At 46.7% G+C, this 27239-nt stretch overlaps 1 protein-coding gene across 5 annotated transcripts in view; it reads right to left on the reverse strand.

Annotated features, from left to right (window-relative positions):
- The window catches only part of SLC39A5 (solute carrier family 39 member 5), a 162241-nt gene that overhangs the window by 131752 nt on the left and 3250 nt on the right, over nucleotides 1–27239 (reverse strand). The window contains exon 1 of one of the 5 annotated variants that reach the window (XM_077483385.1): nucleotides 9290–9420. The exons of the other annotated variants lie outside the window; for them this stretch is intronic. The gene's annotated coding sequence lies outside the window, so the exon portion shown is untranslated. Of the gene's footprint in view, nucleotides 1–9289; nucleotides 9421–27239 lie in introns of those variants that run through there. 5 annotated transcript variants of the gene reach the window in all.

A 27239-nucleotide genomic window follows, 5' to 3' on the forward strand; every position in this document is an offset into this window, starting at 1 on the left:
TACAGACAATGGTGCAGCTTCTTTAGGGCGTTTTGCAGGCGCTATTTCTAACGCTATAGCGCCTGCAAAACACCCTGGTGTGAAAGGGGTCTAAGGGAAAGGGTTCTTTCTACTCGTGCAGCTCAACAAGAGAGGCAACTTATACCGTCCTGCATCACTTGCTGATCACACACACAACATGGACTGCAGCATCAAGAATAAAAGTTACTGTTTCAACTGTTGAACTGTGTCTGTGATTAATACAGCGGGGGTGGAAGAAGCGGGGGTTAAACCAGCCGTACTGTAATGAACTATTTAGCAGCTCCCAAGGGAGTAGTGCGCTACAGATATATGAAAACCATGCACTGTATCTGCCAAATGTCAGATTACACTCTGCTGTACACCATGTCAACTGTCAGACGGAGGGTTTCTGTGTGGGCAAAACCAAAACAAGCTTTTTGGCGTCGCATTAAGAACCATATATACATTAACAGTAATCTACTGCTTACACCAATAGGACGACATGTAAATCAAATGCATGCTAGTGATAACAATGTAGTAAAATTTGCAGCATTAGAACACATTGCAACAAACTCTCGAGGTGGTAATCACGATAAAAAAATCCTACAAAGAGAAATGAGATGGATTCACACCCTGGATGCCACTACTGCCCCTGGTCTTAATGATGCTATTAGTTATAAACCTTTTCTGTAAACATATATATATATTTTTTGTCCAAATTGTCATTTAGCTTGCTTGTTGCTTGTTGGTGGGTGGTCTCTTTTTCCAAAATAATTTTTTGCCCTTTTCCCCTTGGCTGCTGTGTAGGGTACAAGATATGGGTGTTTGTAGATGCTGCGTTATACTTTTATGTTGATAGGTTCAGGATTTGAAATTCTGTGTCATATGGTTGCACCATTGTGGGCTGATTGTATGCATGGTGTTCGTGCGATATATCATCGCATTGTCTGCCGCATATTATTTACCATGGAAGGCTCCTCTAGTGTGTCCATTTGTTTGGTTTCTGGGTTTTGATGGGGGGGGTGTTCGCGTGGCTGTGTGTTGTTGCACCTTCCTGCGGGCCTTGTCACTGCCTGTTGATATCTGCTCAATTATTTCAGAAGCGTTTGCGGTCACATGACCCTGCTCACATGACCACGATCGCATGGCATTGTTATACGTCATGTGATCAGGATACGTTTTGGCGCTGTATTTGCGCTGCCACGCTCCCCCCCGTTACTTTCATGCCCATACCCATGCAAGAGGTGATGCATATGGTCATTGTTATCTGCCCTATTATTTAAGAAGCGGTTTGTGATCACATGACTACGTTCACATGACCATGAGCACATGGAGTTGTACTTTCTGATGCCATATTCACGCCGTTACGCTCCCCCCTTTGTTAATTCCATCCCTTATCACATGAGGATGTATATGGTCACATGACTTTGACCATGTGACTCGTGATCATGTGACGCTATTATATGCCACGTGATTTGGCCATTTTGGTGCAGCTACGCCCCATTCTCCTCCCTTTGCCTCTATATAAGATGGAATGCACATGGATTTTGAGTGCAATACACAGCGAAGAAAGCCGTACATAGGGGTGCAGTGCCGAAGGATAAGCCATAATGTTTGTTTAGCCATTCCAGCAAATCTGTGACATCTTTTTTGGAAACAGGATATTCTTCTGGAGAAATGTTGTAACAGTCATAGCTATACTTATACAGATATATACTACACTAAATATTTACACATATACTCTTTTGTTTTTAAATATACCAATACCAGCACCTACCCGTTTTTTGTCCTGATGAAGCTAATATCTCAGTGAAACGTGTCGACGTAGCAAGTTTTTGGAGGCATTACAGGATCAGAAATCTTTCTCCTACTTTGATGCATTTTGACATACATTTCTGTACCTTAGATCCAGCCCTCTGTAACTGCATAGTTGGGTAACTGGTAACTATGTCCATATAGGGTGTTGTTTGTATGTTGGCTATATGGTTTTTGTAATTTTAATTATGCTGTAATAAAATTTACGGTACTCAGTAGACACTTCTCAATTATATTTAAATTTCTTATTCCTTTCATAATAAAGACATTTTTTGTGTGGCACATATCACTTCCACCTAAAAAGGTCTGTCATTTTACACACCTTATTTTTTTTTTTTTTTACGTTCAGACAACCTGTTCTGGGGCCTTTACCCCCTTTTTTGTATATATATTAAAAATCTAATAAATCAATTGGATAGGAAAAAAGTAAGCCGTTTTAGTACAGCACTAATTTCACATCTGAAGACTAGGCTACAATGAACAATAATTTCATATGGATGTAGCACCCTCTTTGGTAGGTGCTAGAGAGAGTATAGTTTTGGGGTTTTCCTGCCCGACAGGGGGGCTGTTAGGTAAATGTAGGTGCTCTCTGCCAGTGTGCTCAGATGCTTGCTCATGTTGTCTGTCGAATATTAATTCACTAATGTCATACAACAGGGTGGGCTCAGGGTGCAGTGTTCTGGCTAGTGAAGTCAGTGGATGGGTGTCAGCTAAAGGGGATACTGGTGAGTGTCCTGAAGAAGAGTAGTGCATTGAGTCTGTTGTCAGAGCAAGCAAAGGACTTATTCTTCCACACAGCTATAGTGTGGTCCAGCAGGGAATCTGCTATCCAGTTCAATTTAATGGGATCAAGTGAGAGTTGTCCTCGTCTGTGCATAGTTCAAGTTGGAGTATCCCACTAATTCCTTCTCCTATCCAAGTTCTACCAATAAATACCAAAAAACAAAACAAATACCCTAGACTGATCATTGGATAATGAGCGATACCGTGAAAAGTGTCTGCCTGCAGGATAATTAGAGGGAGGCCCAGGGAAGGCTATACTCAGTAACCCCTACGTGGCCAGTGCTACATGAATAAATATAAGATGTGGGGATTAAGCCCTTGTCCCCAATAACATGGGGACATGGTGCCTTGCAACTAAGGGGGAGCCTTTTTTCAGTTTTTTTTTCAGGGCAGAACAGTGGCCAAGTGGTTAGCACTTTCACCTAGCAGCACAAGGGTTTCCTCCGGGCACTCTGTTTTTTTCTTACATTCCAAGGACATGCTGGTAGATTAATTGGCTCCTGTCTAAACTGGTTCTAGTAGATTTATGACTGCGAGATAGGCACCTTATATTGTAAGCTCCTTGAGGGCAAGGACTGATGTGAATGTACAATAAATATGTAAAGCACTACGTAAATTGACAGCATTATATAAGTACCTGTAATAAATAAATGAAGTGACAATATGCATTTTTGTAAACAATATGTACTGTTCCTTTAATAAAAATTAAAAAAACATCAAAGTATGGAGTTTTCCTAAAAATTCACAAAAGACTGTAATACAGGTATGCAGCTTGGATGTCTAGGAAAGGGGGCAGTGAACGTGCAGTCCCTCTCTCCAGAACATTACCACTTCCCCTCAACATAAATAGGGTACCTTGCAAGGAGGTTGGCCAACCTCCCCCCTTTGCAAATCACCTTGTTTTCATACTAATGTGGAAAAGGGCCTCATCCTTGTCATTCAGCGGGACCCAACAATCTTCACATGCTGCTGCTGCCATCACAAATTACACATTTCTAGACAGCTCCAGGGATGCTGAGTGACTATATTAGGTCAATGACGTCACTTAGGCCGCGTACACACGCGCGGACTGTTTGCCCAACCTTGTTCGTCAAACAGTTTCGGCAAACAGTCCGCTCAAAATTTGCATGAGCGGACTTGCCCACACACGAGCGGACTGTTTCAACGAACTGTTTGCCAAACAGTCCGCTCAACTTTTGAAATGAACGGACTCGCCCACGTAAGGCAGAGGCAAATCCGCCCATTTCGAGCGCGTGTACAGGTAGGCGGGGCCCGCGAAGGAGACGTCGCGGGTTCCGCCGCCTGGAATGGGCTTAAAGGGGAACCCCAACGCCGAAAAAAATCGGCTTGGGGGTTCCCCCAAAGTCCACACCAGACCCTTGTCCGAGCACGCTACCCGGCCGGCCAGGAAAGGGGGGCGAGCGAGCGCGCCCCCCCTCCTGAGCCGTACCAGGCCGCGTGCCCTCAACATGGGGGGGTGCCTTGGGGAAGGGGGGGCCGCGCGGCCCCCCCACCCCAAAGCACCTTGTCCCCATGTTGATGAGGACAAGGGCCTCTTCCCGACAACCCTGGCCGTTGGTTGTCGGGGTCTGCGGGCGGGGGGCTTATCGGAATCCGGGAGCCCCCTTTAAGAAGGGGGCCCCCGGATACCGGCCCCCCACCCTATGTGAATGAGTATGGGGTACAATGTACCCCTACCCATTCACCTGTGAAATAAAGTACAAAAAAAAACACAACACAGGGGAAAAAATATTTTATTGCACAGCTCCGGGGGTCTTCCGTCTTCGGGGGTCTTCTCGCCGGACTCCTCCGCTATGTGTGTGTAGCTCTTTTACTAGCGGAGGAGTCCGGCTTTCTTCCTCCCCGCCGCCGGCCTCTTCTCCCGACTTCGGGGGTCTTGTCCCCCCCTTCGGTTCTTCTGCCGGGCCCCCGCGCCTTCTTGTAGCTCTTTTACAGGCGGTGGCCCGGTCTTCTGTCGCCGCTGCCTTCCGTTCTTCTGTCGCCGCCTTCGGTTCTTCTGCCGGGCCACCGCGCCTTCTTGTAGCTCTTTTACAGGCGGTGGCCCGGTCTTCTGTCGCCGCTGTCGCTGTCGCTGTCGCTGTCGCCGCCTTCCGTTCTTGTTCTTCTTCTTGTTCTTCTTCTTCTCCAGGCGATGTTGACACGTCGCTCCCTCCGGCCGGAATGCCAGGGACACGCTCCGCTGCCACTTATATAGTGACAATGGGGCGGTGTCACATGGTATATGTCACATGGGTTGGTCACATGGTGACCCCGCCCCCTTACGATGTCATAGTCCCCATGTGACATCAACCCATGTGACCAACCCATGTGACATATACCATGTGACCCCGCCCCATTGTCACTATATAAGTGACCGCACAGCGCGGCTCTGGCATTCCGGCCGGAGGGAGCGACGTGTCAACATCGCCTGGAGAAGAAGAAGAAGAACAAGAAGAAGAACAAGAACGAGAACGGAAGGCGGCGACAGCGACAGCGGCGACAGAAGACCGGGCCACCGCCTGTAAAAGAGCTACAAGAAGGCGCGGTGGCCCGGCAGAAGAACCGAAGGCGGCGACAGAAGAACGGAAGGCAGCGGCGACAGAAGACCGGGCCACCGCCTGTAAAAGAGCTACAAGAAGGCGCGGTGGCCCGGCAGAAGAACCGAAGGCGGCGACAGAAGAACGGAAGGCAGCGGCGACAGAAGACCGGGCCACCGCCTGTAAAAGAGCTACAAGAAGGCGCGGTGGCCCGGCAGAAGAACCGAAGAGGGGGACAAGACCCCCGAAGTCGGGAGAAGAGGCCGGCGGCGGGGAGGAAGAAAGCCGGACTCCTCCGCTAGTAAAAGAGCTACACACACATAGCGGAGGAGTCCGGCGAGAAGACCCCCGAAGACGGAAGACCCCGGAGCTGTGCAATAAAATATTTTTTCCCCTGTGTTGTGTTTTTTTTTGTACTTTATTTCACAGGTGAATAGGTAGGGGTACATTGTACCCCATACTCATTCACATAGGGTGGGGGGCCGGTATCCGGGGGCCCCCTTCTTAAAGGGGGCTCCCGGATTCCGATAAGCCCCCCGCCCGCAGACCCCGACAACCAACGGCCAGGGTTGTCGGGAAGAGGCCCTTGTCCTCATCAACATGGGGACAAGGTGCTTTGGGGTGGGGGGGCCGCGCGGCCCCCCCTTCCCCAAGGCACCCCCCATGTTGAGGGCACGCGGCCTGGTACGGCTCAGGAGGGGGGGCGCGCTCGCTCGCCCCCCTTTCCTGGCCGGCCGGGTAGCGTGCTCGGACAAGGGTCTGGTGTGGACTTTGGGGGAACCCCCACGCCGATTTTTTTCGGCGTTGGGGTTCCCCTTTAAGCCCATTCCAGGCGGCGGAGCCCGCGACGTCTCCCTCGCGGGCCCCGCCTACCTGTACACGCGCTCGAAATGGGCGGACTTTCCGAGCGGGAACAGTCCGCTCATTTCGAAAGTACAGCGGACAGGCCCACACACGGGCGGACTGTTCGCTCAAACACAGTTTCAGCGGACAGTTTTTCGGAATTTCCGAAAGACTTTGTCCGTCCAACTGTCCGCTGAAACTGTCCGCTGAAAGCCCACACACGAGCGGACTGTCCGCCCAAACACTGTTCAGCGGACAAGGTTGGGCGAACAGTCCGCCCGTGTGTACGCGGCCTTAGGATTCCCAGCCATTTTCTTTACAAATAAAAACAACCTAACTGATGTTACAAACATCAGATGGAGGTTCGGGTGTGTGAACTGGGCAAACACGGCTGGTTTGTTTGCCTGTTCGCCAAACTGTGAACAGGCTGGCTTCATGGCGAAGTCATATTCAACTCAAACCTGATTCCTATAAATAAATGTCAGGGTTTCGGCAACCAGAACCCTTCAACCACCTAAGTCCCATCATTCTATGGTAAAAATATGCATATTCCCACTGAAAAACCGCATCCAGTCATTCAGGGGTAGCAGTATTGCCTCATGAATGCCTTCATTTGCACCTGTACCTTTCTCTGAAAAGTGATCCACTTTTTCAGAAATCAATGCAGGTGAAAATGAATGCCTGGTACACACCATGAGTTTTTTTTTTTTATTCAACCTAGCGGGCTTCATTGAGCTTGGGAGGAGCTCAATGTACTATCTAATGTTAGTACAGTGATCTCCCCGCTGAGTTATTGCGTTCTTCCTGAACACACCTGTCAGCACTTGCAGTCATTGGCTGTCACTGCTGAGTGGATGAAGGTTTTCCAGCATGCCCATTCAACAGAAGCCAGCCATTCAGCCAGCTTCTGTTGGACAAGCTGGTGTACACGGGCCAAATATCGACCGGTATCGGCCAGTTCAACAGAAACCAGCCAATATTCAGCCCATGTATGGGGCTTACGCCTAAGTAAAACTGGCTGTAATTAGGCTGGTTCATTGGGGAAAGGCTGAATTTCGACCCATGTGTAGCCATTCCTGTTAGACTTAAGTCGATTGTTAAATCGACTTTTGTCGAACGGGAATGTTGTAAAACTTTTGTTAACCAGCTATGCAGTCACTGATCAGTGTATTCTACAGCATACAATGTACTGGCAGGGAGGGATTTCTCCATCCACCTCATTTGTGTGTATGGCGAATCCATTAAGGTTTTTTTGGTTCAACCCACTGCCTGAACAAAAAAAAAAAAAAACAATTTATGGACAGTTTAAAAGAGACGTATGGGTTTTGTTTTTCTGAATCATACTTGCCTAGGTGGATGCAGCATCAGTCCAATTCTGCATCTGTCCCCCGCCGGCTCTAAGACTGAGAACCGATCGATCAAACACTGCCAATTGCTCAGTTCTCAAGGCTCCCTGAGCAGAGAGCTGGTGACTACCAGTCACCGCTGTCTGCTTTGCCCCCCCTCCTCTCACTCACTGGAGTGTTGGGCTGCAGAGGAGGCGGGAGCATCCGGCTCAGGCTGCCAGCAGCTCGCTGACAGGCTGAGCCAGGTGCTGGTCCAGGCATGTGGGCGGATCCCGACTTCATTATCGCAATCTTGTCTCAGCCTGGAACAGCCTGCTGTCTGTTTAAAATGAGCCACAGGAGAAGTACAGTCAAACGAGCTTTGGCTGTACTTCTCCAACTAGAGAGTTATTTTTATGGTGCAATGGATGTGTATTACAATAGAATGCCAGCCAAAAACCTTCATTTTTTAGCTTTGGATAGAGTAGGGAAGAGTTTTTAAAGGATAAGTTCACCTTTGTAAAAAATAAATAAATATGCATCTTTTGGGCTGTGGAGGGGGTGGGAACAGCCAGCTCAGGCTCTCAGTGGCTCGCTGAGAGGCTGAGCCAGGTACTGGTCCAGTCATGTGGCCGGATCCTGATTTCATTTTTGGGATCTTGCCTGACCTTGGACCAGCTCTGTAGCGTCAGCAGACAGCGGGGGTTCAGCCTGCTGTCTGCTGAAAACGGGTCACAGGAGTGCAGAACAAACTGCACTCTTGTGATCCACAGACGTATAGCCAAACGAGTACTTCTGCTTTGAGTAACTAGAGAGCTATTTTTATGGTGCAATGGATGTGTATTACAATAGAATGCCAGCCAAAAACCTTCCTTTTTTTTAAAGGATAAGTTTGCCTTTGGGTGCACTCAACAGGGGTGCACTCAACAGCACCCTGGTAGTTCATTGAGAACAGCCACAAAGGGTTTTGATCTTGTAGTTCTCACATTCATAGAGCTCTGTGAATAGATGATGGGAAGAGCCCAGCATGGCTGCATTTTTAAAAATATGTGACAGGAAGTAATACATAGAAATTATAGAACACCGCTCAATTCATATCAATGGCACCAGAGAGAGAGTCTGGAATGTCCTAGATGTGGAGGTTCCTCAGTGGACCTTCTATCTACATATGCTTTGGAAATGCCCCCAGTTAGTTTGCTATTGGCAGGGTATTATTGTTACCAATAATCAGGCTTTTCAGTCTCTGTTACATAATGACCCATTGACATATGTACTAGCTTTCTTAGACAAGGAATTATTTACTCCTCAAGCTCGGACCTCTAATTCTAGGTTACTGTTTTTGGCCTGCAAATGTATTTTTTATTAAAATGGATTTCTCCAATCCCCCCTACTTTCGAGGATTGGCAAGAGCAAGTTCATTCTAACCTGATGAAAGAACGACAAATTCTGTTGAATAGAGGTACCCCTCCCTCATTAACTTTATAAGCTGTGGGATCCATGGTTACAGGTTCAGGGATTAGAAGATCCCCGCACGCTGTCACAACGGGGTATGGGGTGGGGTGGGGGGGTTTGCGGGGGCTGCTGCAACAGTAACATGGGTGTAACATGTTATGAAAGATGAACTTATCCTTTAATGCTCAGGAAGTGTCAAGTGTTCCGCAATAAAGATGCACAGGGTTAAAAAAAAAAAAAAAAACGTTATTATATATATATATATTTTTTTTTATATATATATATATATTATTTATATGAAATATAAACTAGAAAACTAGAAATATGCATGATAAAATATAGATCTACAGGAAGAATACTAGACAAATTTCAATTATACTAACTCGGAAAAGCTGTACAAAATTTGGATTCATCCACTTTATAGTGATCTTAATTTGTAAGCGATTAAAAACACACAGACAAACAAAAGACATATAACATAGCAGGATTCTATCTCTGCACTATTACTAGAATATATACTATAGTAATACTTGCCAGTTTTGGTGTATGCAGTAAGGATTTATCTGCTGTAGATGCTCCTTCCTACTCCACAGGCAAGCTGTCACATATCCCACTCTCATTCACATCAAAGCTGTGCTGGCCAATGTAGTTTGCTTTTCCATCCCTACATTTGCCCATTGGAATACAAATTAAGCCTTGGATGGATGGGGGGAAGGGTGCAGAAACTTGGCCCTGACTTCCATAGACAAGTTAATGTTTAACTTATTCATCAAAATATTTTCTAATTTTAGATTGCACAGCTGCAAAAAATTATTTTCCGTGAATTAGTAGAATATATTTTTAGACCTAAAGGCTATGAAGAGGATAATTCAAATTTTAAACAGATCAATGACTGATGATGACTGCTCTGCCTGCACTCTGTACACCTGTCAAAGGGTTGTTGACTAGGAGCCCAGTCCTGTGTGTTTGGCTTCTGCATGGTCTTGGCATGATAGATAACATTATAACATAATATTTTATTGCCATTGTATACATACAACAAAATTTATCACAGTACTCATTACACTTTACAACAATTAAAAAAAAAATGTCTCAACACAACAGCACAAACATACTCCAAACACATGCCACGTATCTGTTCTTAAATATAGCTAAAATATAACTTAGTTTTTTTTTTTACCACTTAAGGAGCAAGATCTTTTTGAGATTTGTTGTTTACAAGTTAAAAACTGTTTTTTTTTTGCTAGAAAATTATTTAGAACCCGCAAACATTATACATTTTTTTCCTAACACCCTAGAAAATAAAATGGCGGTTGTTGCAATGCTTTCTGTACAACCCCCTATTTATGCAGCGCTCCTACAAGCACACTTTTTTGGAAAAAATAAGAAAAAAGTAAAGTTAGCCCATTTTTTTTTCATATTGTGAAAGATAAAGTTACACTGAGCAAATTTATACCCAACATGTCGTGTTTCAAAATTGCGCCCGCTCGTGGAATGGTGACAAACTTTACCCTTAAAAATCTCCAAAGGCAATGTTTAAAAAATTCTACAGGTTGCATGTTTTGAGTTACAGAGGGGGTTTAGGGCTAGAATTATTGCTCTCACTCTACCGATTGCAGTGATATCTCACATGTGTGGTTTGAACACAATTTTCATGTGCAGGTGCTACTCACGTATGTGTTCGCTTCTGCACAGGACGCAGTTAAAAAAAAAAAATTCTCTTATTTATTTACCTTTTATTTTTACACTGTTCTTAAAAAAAAATTGCCACTTTTATTCCTATTACAAGGAATGTAAACATCCCATGTAATGGAAAAAATGCATGACAAGACTTACATGTGAGATCTGGGGTTAAAAAGACCTCAGATCTCATATCTACACTAAAATGCAATAAAACATTTTTTTTGTCATTTGGAAAAAAAAAAAAAAGACCCTTTAAGAGCTATGGGCGGAAGTGACCTTTTGATGTCGCTTCCGCTCTGCAATGGTATAGATGGGGGCAATCTTCCCCTCACTCGTCTCCATACCTAACACCGAGAAGCTTCGTCGCAGAGACCACTATTATCGGAAACCGAACCATAACAACGATATTCCTCTTCAAAGTTAGGATGTATATCAGCATGCGGTGGTCCGGAAGTGGCTAAAGTAAAAATTTCAAATAAAATTCCTAAAACTAGTGGGTCTATAGACAACACAGTCCTAGGGAAAACTATACTTCAAATGATTAGTGTACGTTTTAAGTGTCCTATATCTTTTCCCTGATGGAAATGTGGCAAACACACTGTAACCCAGATTGGCTGGAGTACTACTAATAGCGTTTGCCCACTTTTTTAATTGTCTGACATATGCTGTATCCAAATTTGGTAGATCTGTACCTATGATCCACTGTGTTGTTTTCATCACACAAGGCAGGTAGTTCTTATCCTCTGCTCTGCAGCCAGCATACTGCACTACAGAATAGTGGAGATGGTCAATGGTGCATGCGCAGCTCAGTTTACAGTGCCAGTCTGGTCTCCAAGTGCAGGGGTGACTGGTGTAGCGTCACCCCCCACCGGCCTGAAAAACAGCACTCAGAAGATTTGGACGCCGGCAAAATAAAGTTGGAGAGGTAAGTATGGAGACTTTAGTTCTGCTTTAGCAGTGTTCCGGTTTACACTGCCGCGACTTGTCATGCAACTTGAAAGTTCAAAGTCACATGACAAGTGGCGCCCCTTTAACAGCAATGGAACCGTTCTAATCGGTGCAACTCAAGTTGCTCCGACTTAGAAAAAAGTTTCCGCACCATTTTGGGAGGATTTCAACGTGGCTTACATTGACGTCAGTTAAAGAAGTCATATGCAAGTCGCGATGAAGTCGCACAAGGATGTCGGATTCAAAGTCGCACGACTTTGAAGCCATGACAGTGTTAACAAAGGCTATAGGCAATCTAATCTGTTTCAAATCTTCTAAGGAAAAACAATCTCTGCTGCACTTTTTTCAGTAGAAAACAAGTGTTTTGAGACCATGACAGCTCCCTCATAATATGCACAAATTTTTTTTTGATAGTGACCATTCTTTTCACCTCCTCATCGCGTACGAATATATACCAGGAAATGATTGATCTTTCTTGCTCTCCTATAATCCACTATAATTTATTTAGTTTATGCAGCATTAAAGTGAATGTAAATGCTTGATTTAAAAAATAATACAATACATGTCATACCTGCTCTGTGCAATGGTTTTGCACAGAGTTGCCCCAATTCACATTTTCTGGGGTGCTCCACTGACACTCCTGACTCCCCCCTTCCTGCCAAGTGCACTTGTGTGTGCTCACTGCTGACCCCTGCCCCTGCTTACTGGCTGTAACTAACAGCACATCACTGGATCGAGATTGGGCTCAGGTAAGTATAAGGGAGGGCTGAGGGGAGCTGCATGCAGGTTTTTTACCTTAATGCAGAGAAAGCATTAAACAGGTTGTAAAGCCTCGTGTTTTTTCACCTTATTGCATCCTGCGCATCAAGGCGCATTAAAGCAGAAACACCTGGCAGTGACCGCCCCCCCAGCCCCCCTGTTTTACTTACCTGGACCCCGTATTTCTGTCAGCAGAGGCACGCTCTCCCTCTCTCCACGGGGTCCCGGCTCTTGATTGGATAGGTTGATAGCAGCACAGCCTTTGGCTCCCGCTGCTGGCAATCAAATCCAATGACACGAGCGCCAGGGGGCGGGGCCAAGTCCGGCATTCATGTCCATGGATGCAAACACTAGACACAGCAGTGCACCTGCAAGGGAGAGAGCTTCTACTAGGGGGTTATCTGATGTGGGGGGATGCCGCGAGAGTCACCGGGGGACCCCAGAAGACAAGGTCCAGGCCACTCTGTGCAAAACGAGCTGCACAGTGGAGGTAAGTATGATATGTTTGTTAAAATAAAAACAAACCCTTACAGTCACTTTAATGTAAAAAAAATTCTGCCTTAAGGTTGGGTTCACACTTAGGGTTGCCACCTTTTCTTCAAGCCAAACCCGAACACTTTAGCGGCACACAGTATTTTTTTTGTAGTATAAACTATACATTTGTGATGAAATAAACTTTATAAAACATTTTGTGCATTGATCCATGTAAGGGCAGGCTGTTTGTACCGAGGTTGACCTATCGATCAACTTGGGTACAACCACCATGTCAGATTTTTCTACATACAGTTACTGCCAAGCAGCTATAGCCACTAGCAGTAAGCATTGTATTCTGCCATGAGAATGCAGAATACAATAGTGTACCAGGAGGCATTTACCCATCAACGTTGCATTGATTGGGGAATTGAGCTATTTTCCTTCCTTCCAGCCCTGCTGGGAGGAAATAAAATCGTATCATCTATGACCAGCATAACTCCAACCCATTTTTTTAAGTTTTAAATAAGGGCATGGAAAGGTTAGAACCTTTATTTGGTTTTTCACGCTGCATCTGACCCCAATGGGGAGACTTCCCTTAATATGTGTCTTTGGGACACCTCTTTGACATCGGGTCATGAAATGTCAACACACCAGATTAGAAAGGCACACACCAAAAAAAAACAAAAAAAAAAACTATGCTTCCCATTGAAGTTTGCAACCAATCATATTTGACCTTTTAATCGCTAGTAAATGTAACATGGAATCTATCTGGTTATTGTGATATAACAGATGCAGTTCTCCAGATTTCAAACATCTACCACGTTTTCACTGTTAAAAAAGGAAATTCTGTAGACTGCCATGTACATTTGATAGGCATCACGTCTTTGGGTGACAAAAAAAAGTTGATAAAATGGCAGTAATAAATTTAAACTTTTTGTCACCAGCAATGGTACACCAGTGCCAGGGCTCACATTTCTGGAGTCACAATCCATAGAAAATCCAGCACATTGGTACCTTATCCAATATACAAAAAAAAAGCCGGATCAGGCTGTCCCCAAAGTGGGACCCTTATCTATGGAATGGCAGGGGGCTTCAATAAAAGTGCTCTGTTAGGCCAAAAGAGATTAGATGAGCAGCATTTTGTCAAATTTACACCATTGATCTTAATAATTTCTTCTTTCATTATCACGTCATATATACAGCACAACAAAATTCTGGACAGCACTGGAAGAAATATTCATGTTCATGCAGTGCAGCAGTCCTTATAAACAAGCATTAGGATTTTCTCCCCACACTCTCTACTTAAAGCCACCACCCACTTCTTCACCACACACATATTCTTTAAAAATGCACTTTACAAGTCCCTTAAATATAGGGTGGTCCTGCTCCTGCACACAACGCAGAATTTATGTAATGATATAAAAGCATCATTCAGTGCAGGTGTAATAAGAGCCCATGATGGCGCACCCTTAGGCTGAGTTTTCAATGCATCCAATTCAAATGACAGGCGAGTGTCACCGGCTCTCTATGGAGCCGGTTCACACAGGTCTGGGGTGGCCGCAGTCCACATACAAAAAGGGTCCTGTGTGTCTTTTGGTCTGGTTCAGGTGTGAATTCAGGCAGAAATTCAGACCTGATTTTCACCTGAACCAGTGAACAGACACGTCCGGACCCCACAAACAAACATGTGGCCAAACATATGTGAACCCGGCCTCAGGGGTTGCACATTTGACTTCCTTGGCTCAGTGGGTTGAATGATGCTGGGTGTCATTCAATGGTGTATTTTTTTCATACAAATAAAGCTCTATTTGTTAAAGCCCAAAAATCACTTTAATACTGGACACCTTTCACCATACTCTAATCTAATGGGGGTCTGTAAGTGGTGGGTGCTGATATAAGGTGACTCTGATATAATGGGGGTCTCTAATGGGGGGGCTGACTGCTGATCTAATAATTGGTCAGCAACCATTAAATCGGCAGTCAGCAATCCCCCATTAGTTCATCTTATGAGCACCAGTGGCAACTATAGTGTGAATGAGCCCCCCTGTAGTGACGTCACTGATCAGCACTCCTCTTTACAGAGTGACCTCCATTAGATTAGTGTCCCTTTATATTAGCAGCATAGACCCCCCTGTCCCTTTATATTAGCAGCATAGACCCCTCCCTGTCCCTTTATATTAGCAGCATAGACCCCCCTTAGAGACCCTGTTAGTTCTGAGTCCCTTAAATATCAGACAGTTGCCTGTGCCCCCCCCCCCCCCTTGAGACCTCCATTAGAGCAAGACAAAACCCCCTTACCTTTCCGGGTGCCGCTGCAAAGATGTGAGTGCAAACCTATTAGGGGACGGAGTCTGTAATACTATGTTTCCTCCTGCAAAAGCATCCCTGGTTGCTAGGACACCAGTCCAGTGGCCCTCCATTCACTGTCTCCAGCATCGGTATCGGCGCTGGGTGGGAGAGAGAGGGTACAGACAGACAGAGCAGTGTGACCCGGCCGCAGGACGTTAGACCTGCTGGGCAGGGGAAGAAAGCAGTAGAGAGAGTTTAGCAACTACTGCACCTGCCTGATCGCCACATTGCGAAGGGTTCTTGTTCTGGGGGGGGGGGGGGGGTCGGGAGAGCCCAGAGAGAGCACATCTATTCTAACACAGAGACAGGGTGGTGATGGGGAGGGAGGGAGCCAGGAGTAGGTGCTCATCACTGAGGCCACAGGAGCAGGTGGGTATGGAGTGCTGCTGTCGGGACTCAGAGAGCGCATTGGGGGGGTTGGGAAGGAAGGCATGGTGCTGATTACACCGGGATTGCAGGTACTTCCCCCTACTGGGGCTAGGAACTGGTCTGGAGCCTTTGCTGCTGTATCTGGTTGTCAGGAGGACACAAACCCAGGCACAGCTGTCAAAACCTGGACTGTCCGGGTCATTTCCATACATGTGGCAACCCTATTCACACTGCCTGTTTTTGGACCCGTAACTGAGCCAAAGACACACAGGACCTCTGTGCAATTCGCTCCGCAGCCACCCTGGAGGTGTGTGAACCGGCTCCATTGAGAGCCAGTCATCATCTTCTGTCATGCGAATTGGATGCGGAGAAACCTGCATCCAATTTGCACTAATGTAAACCCAGCCTTAAGATCCATCTCAAATAAGTCATAAATCATATTCCGTATACCACTTAACCAAATGTTGATTTTCCTGCCTACAGTATTTCACAAAGTGAGTACACCCCTCACATTTTTGTAAATATTTTATTATATCTTTTCATGTGACAACACTGAAGAAATTACACTTTGCTACAATGTAAAGTAGTGAGTGTACAGCTTGTATAATGCACCATACACACGATCAGAAATTCCGCCAGCAAAAGTCTGATGTGAGCTTTTGGTTGGAAATTCTGACCGTGTGTATGCTCCATCGGACTTTTACTGGCGGAATTCCCGCCAGGAAAATATTGAGAGCAGTTTTTCAATTTTTCAGTCAGAAAAAGTTCAGATTGGAAATTCCGATCATCTATACCAATTCCGACATGCAAAATTCCTACGCATGCTCAGAAACAATTTGATGCATGCTCTGAAGCATTGAACTTCATTTTCTCGGCTCGTCGTAGTATTGTACGTCACCGCATTCTTGACGGTCGAAAGTTCCCGAGAATTTTTGTGTGACCGTGTGTATGCAAGCCAAGCTTGAGCGGAATTCCCGTCGGAAAAACCATCCAAGTTTCTGCTCCTGTGTACAGGGCGTTACAGTGTAAATTTGCTGTCACCTCAAAATAACTCAACACACAGCCATTAATGTCTAAACCACTGGCTACAAAAGTGAGTACACCCCTAAGTAAAAATGTCCAAATTGGGCCCAATTAGCTATTTTCTCTCCCCGGTGTCATGTGACTCGTTAGTGTTACAAGGTCTCAGGTGTGAATGGGGAGCAGGTGTGTTAAATTGGTGTTATCGCTTTCACTCTCTCATACTTGTCAGTGGAACTCTCTGAGGATCTAAAAAAAAGAAACGTTGCTCTACATAAAGATGGCCTAGGCCAGTGATGGTGAAACTTGGCACCCCAGATGTTTTGAACTACATTTCCCATGATGCTCATGCACTCAGCAGTGTAGTTGAGCTCCATGGGAAATGTAGTTCCAAAACATCTAGGGTACCAAGGTTCGCCATCACTGGCCTAGGCTATAAGAAGATTGCCAAGACCCTAAAACTGAGCTGCAGCACAGTGGCCAAGACCATGCAGCTGTTTAACAGGACAGGTTCCACTCAGAACAGGCCTCGCCATGGTCAACCAAAGAAGTTGCGTGCATGTTCTCAGCGTCCTAGCCATAGGATGTCTTTGGGAAATAGACGTGCGAGTGCTGCCAAGATTGCTGCAGAGGTTGAAGGGGGGAGGGGTCAACCTGTCAGTGCTCAGACCATACGCCGCACACTGCATCAAATTGGTATGCATATCTGTGGTCCCAGAAGGAAGCCACTTCTAAAGATGATGCACAAGAAAGCGCACATACAGTTTGCTGAAGACAAGCAGACTAAGGACATGGATTACTGGAACCATATCCTGTGGTCTGATGAGACCAAGATAAACTTATTTGGCTCAGATGGTGTCAAACGTGTGTGGCAGCAACCAGGTGAGGAGTACAAAGACATGTGTGGTTTACCTGCAGTCAAGCATGGTGTTGGGAGTGTCATGGTCTGGGGCTGCATGAGTGCTGCCGACACTGGGGAACTACAGTTCATTGAGGGAACCATGAATGCCAACATGTACTGTGACATAGTGAAGCAGAGCATGATCCCAAACAGCCCAAACACACCTCCAAGACAACCACTGCCTTGCTAAAGAAGCTGAGGGTAAAGGTGATGGACTGGCCAAGCATGTCTCCAGACCTAAACCCTACTGAGCATCTGTGGGGCATCCTCAAATGGAAGGTGGAGGAGCGCAAGGTCTCTAACATCCACCAGCTCCGTGATGTCGTCATGAAGGAGTGGAAGAGGGCTCCAGTAGCAAATTGTAAAGCTCTGGTGAACTCCTTGCCCAAGAGGGTTAAGGCAGTGCTGGAAAATAATGGTGGCCACACAAAATATTGACACTTTTTTGCCAGAAGTTTAGACACTAATGACTGCTTATTGAGTTATTTTGAGGACAGAAAATTTACACTGTTATGCAAGCTGTACACGCACTACTTTACATCGTAGCAAAGTGTAATTTCTTCAGTGTTGTCACATGAAAAGATATCATAAAATATTTAGAAAAATTTGAGGGGTGTACTCACTTTTGTGAGATACTGTATAAGCTGTCTCGTCATTATCTTGTATGAGTCCAATTAAAGTGGTGTCATCAGCAAACTTCACTTCACTTCACTTCACTTCAGTGTTTGACGCATGTATGGGAGTACAGTCATGTGTAAACAACGTAAACATGACAGGACTCAACACACCTACCTGTGGTACCCCTTTATTCAGAATCATAGTAATAGACATCTGATTTCCTATTCTCACCATTTGTGGTCTATTTGTTAGGAAATCCATAACCCAACAGCACTGCAGTGGTTATACGCCCAAAGAAATAAAATGACTCTAAAGGCAGAAGTTTTTTTTTATCTTAATGCATTCTATGCATTAAGATAAAAAAACCTTCTGTGTGCAGCAACCCCTCTAATACTTACCTGAGCCTCATCTCGATCCAGCAATGTTGCACGAGAGACTCGGCTGTCTGGGACTCTCCCACCTCATTGAGACAGCAGCGGACACCATTGGTGCCTGCTGTTGTCAATCGAAGTCGAGTGAACCAATGAGGAGAGAGAGGGGGGACCGAGCCACAGCTTTGTGTATGAATGGGCACACAGAGCCGTGGCTCGAGTTTACCCATAGCAAACTGCTTGCTGTGGGACTACTCAGCAGAAGAGAGGGGCCAGGAGTGCCAGCTAAATGTCCAGCCCGTCAGTGCACATGATGCATTCACATGCAGGCGACCTGCGGACATTTTAACCCCTTCATGCTGACTGTACGCAAATATGCAGTCACCCCGGTACTGTTTTTTAGCAGCGGAAAGGGACGCCCCCCTCCCGCCACCTTCCGTAGCTTGGCTCTCCTGTCCCACCAGAAATCGGTTTCGATCAGGTCTCGAATCTAGTAACCCGGAAGCAATGTCATGACATCACTTCTGGTTTACAGAAGACTTAAAGGCGCCAAATTTAAAAAAAGTTACAGTATTCAAAACAACCAAACTAGCCATTGAATGCTTTTAAGTGCAAAGAAGGGATTTGGAGTCCCTCAGATCCCTCCATAAAGAGTACCTGTTACTGCCTATTACTGTCACAAGAGACGTTTACATTCCTTCTGACAGCAATAAAAGTGATCAGAAATGTTTTTTCAAAGGGACAGTGTAAAAAGGTAAATAAACAAATAAAATAAATATATTTTTTTTAAAGCATCCCATCCCTCCGTGCTTACACAGCTGAGGGGGGGGGGGGGGCTGTGTGATATGCAGGGGGGTTTTGTAATATGCAGGGGGGCTGTGTAATGTAAAGGGGCCAGAGTTGCGGGGAATGTGTAATGTTATCTTAATTTATTAGCAAGTGAATGCGGCCCCCCTCCATGCATTCACATACATTGAATCTGACCCTTAAGTGGAAAAAGGTTGCTGACATCTGCCTTAATAGGTTTTGTTACTAGTAAAATCCCCATACAAAGTCTGTTGTTAAGGACGTGGCGGTGGTCTTCCCAGCCCACTCCTTAACAACCAGCTATTCACTGGTTGTTAAGGACACCGGTGGCCTCCACTTCCATAAAAATAAAAAATAAAGGGGGGCGTGGCCGGACGCAGCAAGGGGAGGACGTGCTCTAGCTGAGCTCTGCCGGCCGAATCCTCATCTACCGCCCTCATCGGGCCGGTTCTCGGCCGGTAGCGGACTCAGCGTTGTCGGTAGATAGCAGCGGGAGGTGACTGGAACATTTTGGCCGCTATCTATACCCGTGGGGCCCACGATCAGGCTTGCGGCCTACTCGGCACTCCGAGTCCCAGCCTCTATCCCGGAGCCTCCGCCCTGGAGTACTGGACGGCGCGAACGATACAGCAGTCGTTTCGCCGCGGTCAGACGAGGACCCCTTCGGCCTGAGGCCCGAGCAAGGAGGTGCCAGCCCAACCCTGCTGGGAAGCAAGCCAAGGAGGAGTACACTCAGAGGCAGAGGTAGGCGGCCATCTTGGTACACCCTCCATACCACTGCAGGCACCCTATGCTCCCTGGGCTGAGACCTGCCCCCCCCCCCAGCAACCTCCAGCAACCTACAGCACCCAATACATGTCAGTGGCCCTGGAGGGCCCTGTGAGTGACTGACAAACTTGTGTGGGGATGTATGCCCGGACGCTAGGAGGATGACAGTGTAGTCCCTTAGTGTCGCGCCGTTGGAAAATACCACTTGGCATATAAGGCATACCCAGTCATATTTCACTGCCACTACTGCTCCGGCCGTGCGCTACTGAGCAAGCGGCGGGTATGTATAATACGCCCCGGAATCGCCCCCGCAACAGATCACAACAGAAAGCATCTCTGGCCCGTGGGAAGATGCAAGGGAAAGGCAAGATGGCGCCCAAACCCCCAGAACCTGATGACACCACCCAACATTCGGACGATAGCCTGTCACAATTCCCCTCGAATTTAACAAGCCTGGTGGACACCGGCTCCGAGGCCCTGCTTCAGAAATTACGCACTATAGTGAGGGACGAGATCAACGCAGCTTCCCGTAAACTATCTGCGGAACTGGTGAGAGGTCTCAAGGAACTGGGACACCGCACAAATCAGCTGGAGGAGAGGATGGATCTGACGAACACGGTGCTGGACGGTCACGAGGAGGAGGTAGAAAAGCTGAACCCAAAACTCCTTACTCTACAGGATAAACTTGAAGACTCTGAAAACAGGGCCCGCAGGGGCAACCTCCGCATCCGCGGCCTCCCGGAGACCATAATAGACCTCTAGGGAACAGCAACAGCATTCTTTCAGGAGCTCGCACCTGATATCCCGACCGAACGCCTTGAATTCGATCGCATACACAGGTCCCTCGCTCCCAAGCCCACGGAGGGTCCGTCCAGAGATGTAATAATAAAATAAAATTTTTACAGAACCAAAGAGCGACTCCTTCAAGCTGCCAGGGAATTACCTGACATATCTTTTCAAGGAAACCCCCTTCAACTGTTTGCGGATCTTTCCCTGGTCACTATCGCTAAGAGGCGGAATATGAAGCCCTATCTGCAAATCTTACAAACCAAGAACATTCGCTACCGGTGGGGATTCCCCTTTAAACTTTCTTTTTACCACATGGGATGTCAGTTTCACGCTTCCTCCTTGCCAGACCTGCGATGGCAATTCCAGGAACTTCAGTTTGACCTTCCTCCCTCTCAACCTGAGGCCGCTGTGGCCCCCCCCCCCCCGTGTCCTTCCAGAGCCCCAATGCGAACCTCACAATCCTCTCAAGCCCTCCATTCTCTCAAGGCTCAGAAATTCCAAGAGGCTTCCTCGGGTGGACATCGCTAGAGGACAGTAAGAATCCCGTATTTCTGTTTTGACTTGTTTGACTGCCTTTTTTTTTCTAACTTCTGCTGCCACACATCCCGCGGGCCGTTAGCGAGAAAGTTTGCCGTAACTTGGGCGCCCAGACTAAAAGAAGGAGGCATCCATATATCCTTTTTTGTGACTCAAATTGGAGCAACACTGAGCCCCCCCTTTACACCTTGGATGGACTAGGGCTACTCACAACTTTGGTCTACTATAGCCCATCATTTCCATGAACACTGATTTCACTCAGGGAATGACTGCCTTCTTCCCCCCCAGCCACAACAGCCCAATCCAAATTTTTTTCTTCTTCTTTTTGAGATTTTTGTCCAACGCCTTACCCTAATTTTTTATTTTTTTTCACATACAGTCTAAGGTCTACCTTCCAAAAGTATATATTTGTATTTTTATAAATTTGTACGTTCCTCGTAAGCTCCCTACATTATATCGCCCCCCCCTCCCTTTTTTTATTCCCCCCCCTTTTTTTTGGCCCTCGAAAAAATGGGCGGTTGTAACCCATGACTCACGACCTCACGAAGCAGGGCCCCCCATTGCTACCCAGGAATTATTAGTCCAGGAGGTCTATTACCGTGACCATCTGAGGACTATTATCCTGCTCTTACGCTCTTATTCTATGGGCCTATGCATAGACTGTTTCATTCAAGACAGGGCGTGGCCCTCGGCCCGTCCCAAGGTTTTTGTTTTTTGGTTTCACGGGTTCATATGTTTTTAATGCCTGACTTAGACGGTACTAGCTTCAGGTTCCCTGTTTTTTTTTTTTTTCCTCTTTGGAACAAGGGATTTACCGTCTAAACACAGCAAATTTTTCAATCCTTAGCTTATGGGTTCTCTGTTCCTTATATCAGAATTATTTTTATTTTTGTTTATTCTTATTGATGTTCGTATTATTGTTTATGCAGATATGCCACTGTTGTCATGTTCTTTGACATTTGCAATAATTGTTAATGCTAAGTCAGGTGGTTTCCGACGGACCACCGCTCCCCAATGTGTTGGTTCTTGGCTCGGACTCCTGCTCGAGCCAACTCCCAACCGCGTAGTGGGTTTTATGTCCCACGACCGATAGCAATCTTGCTGTGTAATAATTATTGCATGTCTCTACTTTCCATGCTATAATTATGCTCTCTATCCCTTCCCCACCCCCTTTTTACTTCTTTCCTTTTTTCCTCTCGCCTTCGGCCGCACAGGGTGTGAACTTCGGCTCCAGGTAAGCGACTTTCTGCTACTCTATCAATGACGATTAAGTGGTTGTCCCTGAATGTTCAGGGAATGAATTCCCCCCACAAGAGAGTTGATATTGCTTGCTTACAGGAGACACATTTTTCTGAGACATCCCATCCTAAGTACTTTGATGCTCAATTTCCTCAGGTTTTTCTGGCTAATGCCTCAACCAAACAACACGGGGTTCTCGTGGCGTTCCCGCAAGTCAGCTCCATTTAGATGCGCTAAACAGATAGCTGATCCTGACGGCAGATATTTACTGCTTCAAGGCACTATCCATGACACGGAAGTGACCATACTGATGTACTACGCCCCCAATGTGAGCCCAGGACCCTTTTCTGACCCATGTCGGCGCATTGCTGGCCTCCCACGGCAAGGGCACCCTTCTACTGGCAGGAGACTCCAACCTAATTCTTAACCCTAAATTAGACAAACACCCGCCAGAGAAAAACGGCCCGACGTCGAGCGCCAAATTATTCACCCGAGCCCTACAATCCCATGACCTAGTTGACCTATGGAGGGAATGCCATCCACAGGGCAGAGACTATACCCATTATTCCCACCCCCACCAGGTTCATTCACGAATTGACCACATGTTTATGCTTAGATGACACTTACCACTGGTGGTAGCGGCCTCAGTCCTGGCCGTACCGTGGTCTGCCCACGACCCTGTCTTGATTGTCTGCCATTTTATCCTGGATAGACCCCGACTTTCTCCCTGGGTCATGAACGACTCGCTCCTTACTCATGTAGAAACTACAGAGGAAATTATTAAGGCCTCTGAGGACTACTTTCGGGAAAACCTGGGCTCTGTGACCTCGCCGGTGGTCCTCTGGGAGGCTTATAAAGCAGGTTTGCGTGCACATATAATCGGCCTAGCCTCGGCCCATAAGAAAACTAGAGAGAGAAAACAAAAGGAGCTTGAGTTCCAACTGGCAGAGATATCCGAGAGGTTTAAACAGTTTCCTACCCCGGGCAACCGCAAACTACTGGAATAAACCAGATCTGAGCTTGACTTGTGCCTAACTTAGGGGGCTGAGCGAGTACTTCGCTGGTCCCGTCAGCGATGGTACCAGAGAGCAAATATACCGACTCGCATGATGGCCAACAGACTCCGAATATTTGCCAACAAAATAACCCCAATTACGCTGAGAGATCGCAACAATGTCCTATCCGGGAACCCAAAGCATGTTCTAGAAGAGATTGGGTTTCGCCTAGCGAAGCTGTATACGGCATCAGAGGGGGCTTCCTCTCAAAGATCGGCGGACTTTCTTGCGGGTCTTTCGCTCCCATCCTTGACCGGGGCCCATGTCACCCTTATGGATAGGGACATTCAACCCTCAGAAGTTCTACAAGCTATAAAAGAACTTAGGGTGGGCAAGCGACCAGGGCCTGACGGCTATACCGCGCTATATTACAGGAAACTGGCACCAGTAGTGACGCCTCATCTGGTGGCTATGTACAACTTGGTAAAGAGAGGCTGTCCTCTTACCCCGGATCTTCTGACGGCAAACGTAGTAATGATTCCGAAACCTGACCGTGATCACTCATCTTGGGCCAATTTCAGGCCTATCTCACTTATCAATATCGATATGAAGCTCTTGACAAAAATCTTGGTGACACGCCTAAACTCGTTTCTCCCTCGTCTGATAAAAAAAGATCAGGTCGGATTTGTGCCCCAGAGACAGGGTGGCGACGCAATCCACCGTATAGTGCAACTACAACACCTAGCTCACACTCGCTCTCTCGAATCTATGCTTCTCTCCCTCGACATGACTAAGGCCTTTGATACCTTGTCATGGCCCTATCTTATGTCGGTTCTGCTGCATTTTGGCTTCGGGTCCCCGTTTATGTCCTGGATGTCGGCGCTATACGACTCCCCCAGAGCAAAAATAAAATATTATGGGTTTGAATCCCCCATTTTTGACATTCGAAGAGGGACCCACCAGGGATGCCCGTTATCACCCCTTCTGTTTGTATTGGTGTTGGAACCCCTGGCGGAAGCGAGAAGAACGCACCCTGATATCAAGGGCATTGAAATAGCCAGTTCTCCTCATAAGATCTCCTTGTTTGCCGACAACATTCTCCTTTCTGTCACTTTCCCTAGAACCACCCTTGCCCAATTTACATGCCCTACTATGGACGTTTGCATCACTCTCAGGGATTCAGATCAACCCGTCCAAATCGAAGGCATTGTCGACCAACCTGTCCCAAGAACTACTGAGGGACTTGCAATCGGCCTTTCCCTATCAATGGGTCTCCTCTCCACCTTATTTGGGAATTCGCATCACCTCCACATATCAGGCCAACTACCCACCCCTGTTCAAGCAGTTATCAGATATGCTGACATCGTGGTCATCTTTACCCCTCTCTTGGTTCGGGAGAATATCAGCCATCAGAATGGCATTTCTCCCGAAACTACTATATTACTTTAGGGTCCTTCCAATCCCGGTTCCTTCGCATATCCTCAATATTCATCAACGTAGGGTCCTACAATTTATCTTGGGGTCGTCTCGCCCTCGTATCAACAGACAAATCATGTTTGCTAAAAGAGCGAATGGAGGCCTTGCGGTCCCAAATCTAAGAGACTACTATATAGCAGCCGCCATAGCACCCCTCTCTCATCTCCACGAGATGTATCAGCTCCCATTGTGGGCGGCTATCGACCTACTCGAAGTGGACCCCATCCCCATTTCCTCCTTACCCTGGCTCCCACCAAAACACTGCCCCACGATTACTGGGCCCTGCATGCTCCACACTTTCAGAGTTTGGGACTCAGTAAAGTATTCTGCAGGGTTGGCTTCTCCCAATCTCCCGCTGCTGCGACTCCTTCGTTGCCCTCTTTTCCCCCCAGGTCTTGATAACTCTGCACAATTCAATTGGTGGACCCAAAATGGCTTTGTAGACGTTCATTCACTACTTACTCCTACTAGAATACTACCATTTGCAGCCTTGCGCTCGTCTCACGATATACCCTTAAGGGAGTATTTTAGATATCTTCAGATTCATCACTTCCTCCAAAGCCTTACCAAATCCCAGGACACCCCTTACAGGTTGTCACCGTTCGAAAGCATCTGCAGATCCAGGCCTCACTCTCCTGGTCTGATATCTTTAATATACTCATCCTTGATCGCCAAGAAGAAACCCCCGGTCCGATCCTATCACCTGCAGTGGGAGAAGGATCTGGGGAAGAAGCTTGATCCGGAAGATTGGCAGGCAATGACCCTAACCCTGTCAAAATGCTCATGCAACGTCGCAATCTTAGAGAACGCCTATAAGGTCCTATACCGGTGGTATTACACCCCAGCACGTTTAGCCCGCTTTGTTCCCACCTGCTCCTCTCTCAGTCAGGAGGTGCGACCAGGAGGGCGCAATGGCCCATATTTGGTGGACATGCCCGAAGGTGTGCAGACTATGGGTCAGGGTTTACACGTTACTTCACAGTCTACTCTGGGTGAACCTAAAAAAGGATCCATTCGAGGCTCTTCTCGGCAAAGCAATAACAGAACTACTACGCCCAGAACGACAGTTGGCGCAGCATCTTTTTACCGCAACTAAGCTGACAATAGCGCGAGCATTGAGAACCCCGGCCCTTAGCTTTGAGGCAGTCAAAAACCGTCTGAACGATGTCATGGTCAATGAAAAACTGTCTTCTGTTCTCTCTGACACTCATACCAAATTCCTTAGAGTCTGGCAACCCTGGATAGAGTACCGCCATTCTCCCAGATTCAATATCACCTTGCTGTCGCTGTAGGAGCCCAGTAGGGCACACCCCGTGGGTCCATCCTCCTCCTCTTCAATCCCCCCCTCCTCTTTCTGACCTCCCTCTCTTCTCTCCAGACCCCTCTATTCCCCCTACTCTTGTCTCTTCACCTTTCCCCTCTTTCCTTCCCTCTTTTTTTTATCTTTCCACTTCATCAGACGTGATTACTATACGCTTCGGGCATACTCCAGGCCATGTCTGTGTTACATCTATGTGAAACCTAGGTTCTGTCCTGATCCAGGGAATCTGTACATGGTTAGAAGGAAATCTGCTTGAATTATACTTAACTGAAACTACCTGTACCGAAATTCAACTGTAAGCCTATTGTATTGACTCATAAACTTGTTACTTCACAATAAAAATCTTTGTAAAATAAAAATAAAAAATAAATGCTCTGCTAAACCCTGGGCACCAGCACTTAGCAGAGTGTAGGAGCTGTCAGTGATTTTTCTGCAAAAACGCTGCTGCTCCAGAACACGCTGGCAGAGGGGGGTTTTTTTCTGCCCATAAACTCTTCTGCCAAAAAACGCTGCTAAAAGCCTATGTGTGCATGAACACATAGGACAACATGCAGGGGAGTTCAGAGGCAGTAAGGCCGCGTACACACGCGCGGACTGTTCGCCCAACTTTGTCCGCTGAACAGTGTTTGGGCGGACAGTCCGCTCGTGTGTGGGCTTTCAGCGGACAGGTTCAGCGGACAGTTTGACGAACAAGGTTTTTCGGAAATTCCGTAAAACTGTCCGCTGAAACCTTGTTTCAGCGAACAGTCCGCTCGTGTGTAGGCTTGTTCGTCAAACAAAGTTGCGCGCATGCTCAGAAAGGATTTTCACGCCGAAAGTTATAATGCAGTGTATAGGACGTCGTATTTTTCGTCCCGTCGTACGTGCCGTTCACGTCATCGCGCACGGTTTCAGCAAACTGTTCGTTCGTCGTGTGTGGCCATGTCCGTCCATGCTAATTTTGAGCGGACTGTTTGCCGAAACTGTTTGACGGACAAAGTTGGGCGAACAGTCCGCCCGTGTGTACGCGGCCTTACAGAAAAAAATCTGACGCCCAAAACAGCAGCTGTAAAAATGCCCA

This window comes from Lithobates pipiens, unplaced genomic scaffold (assembly GCF_037356315.1).
Source record: "Lithobates pipiens isolate NorthernLeopardFrog02 unplaced genomic scaffold, aLitPip1_a1.2 Scaffold_16, whole genome shotgun sequence".
Lineage (NCBI taxonomy): Eukaryota > Metazoa > Chordata > Amphibia > Anura > Ranidae > Lithobates > Lithobates pipiens.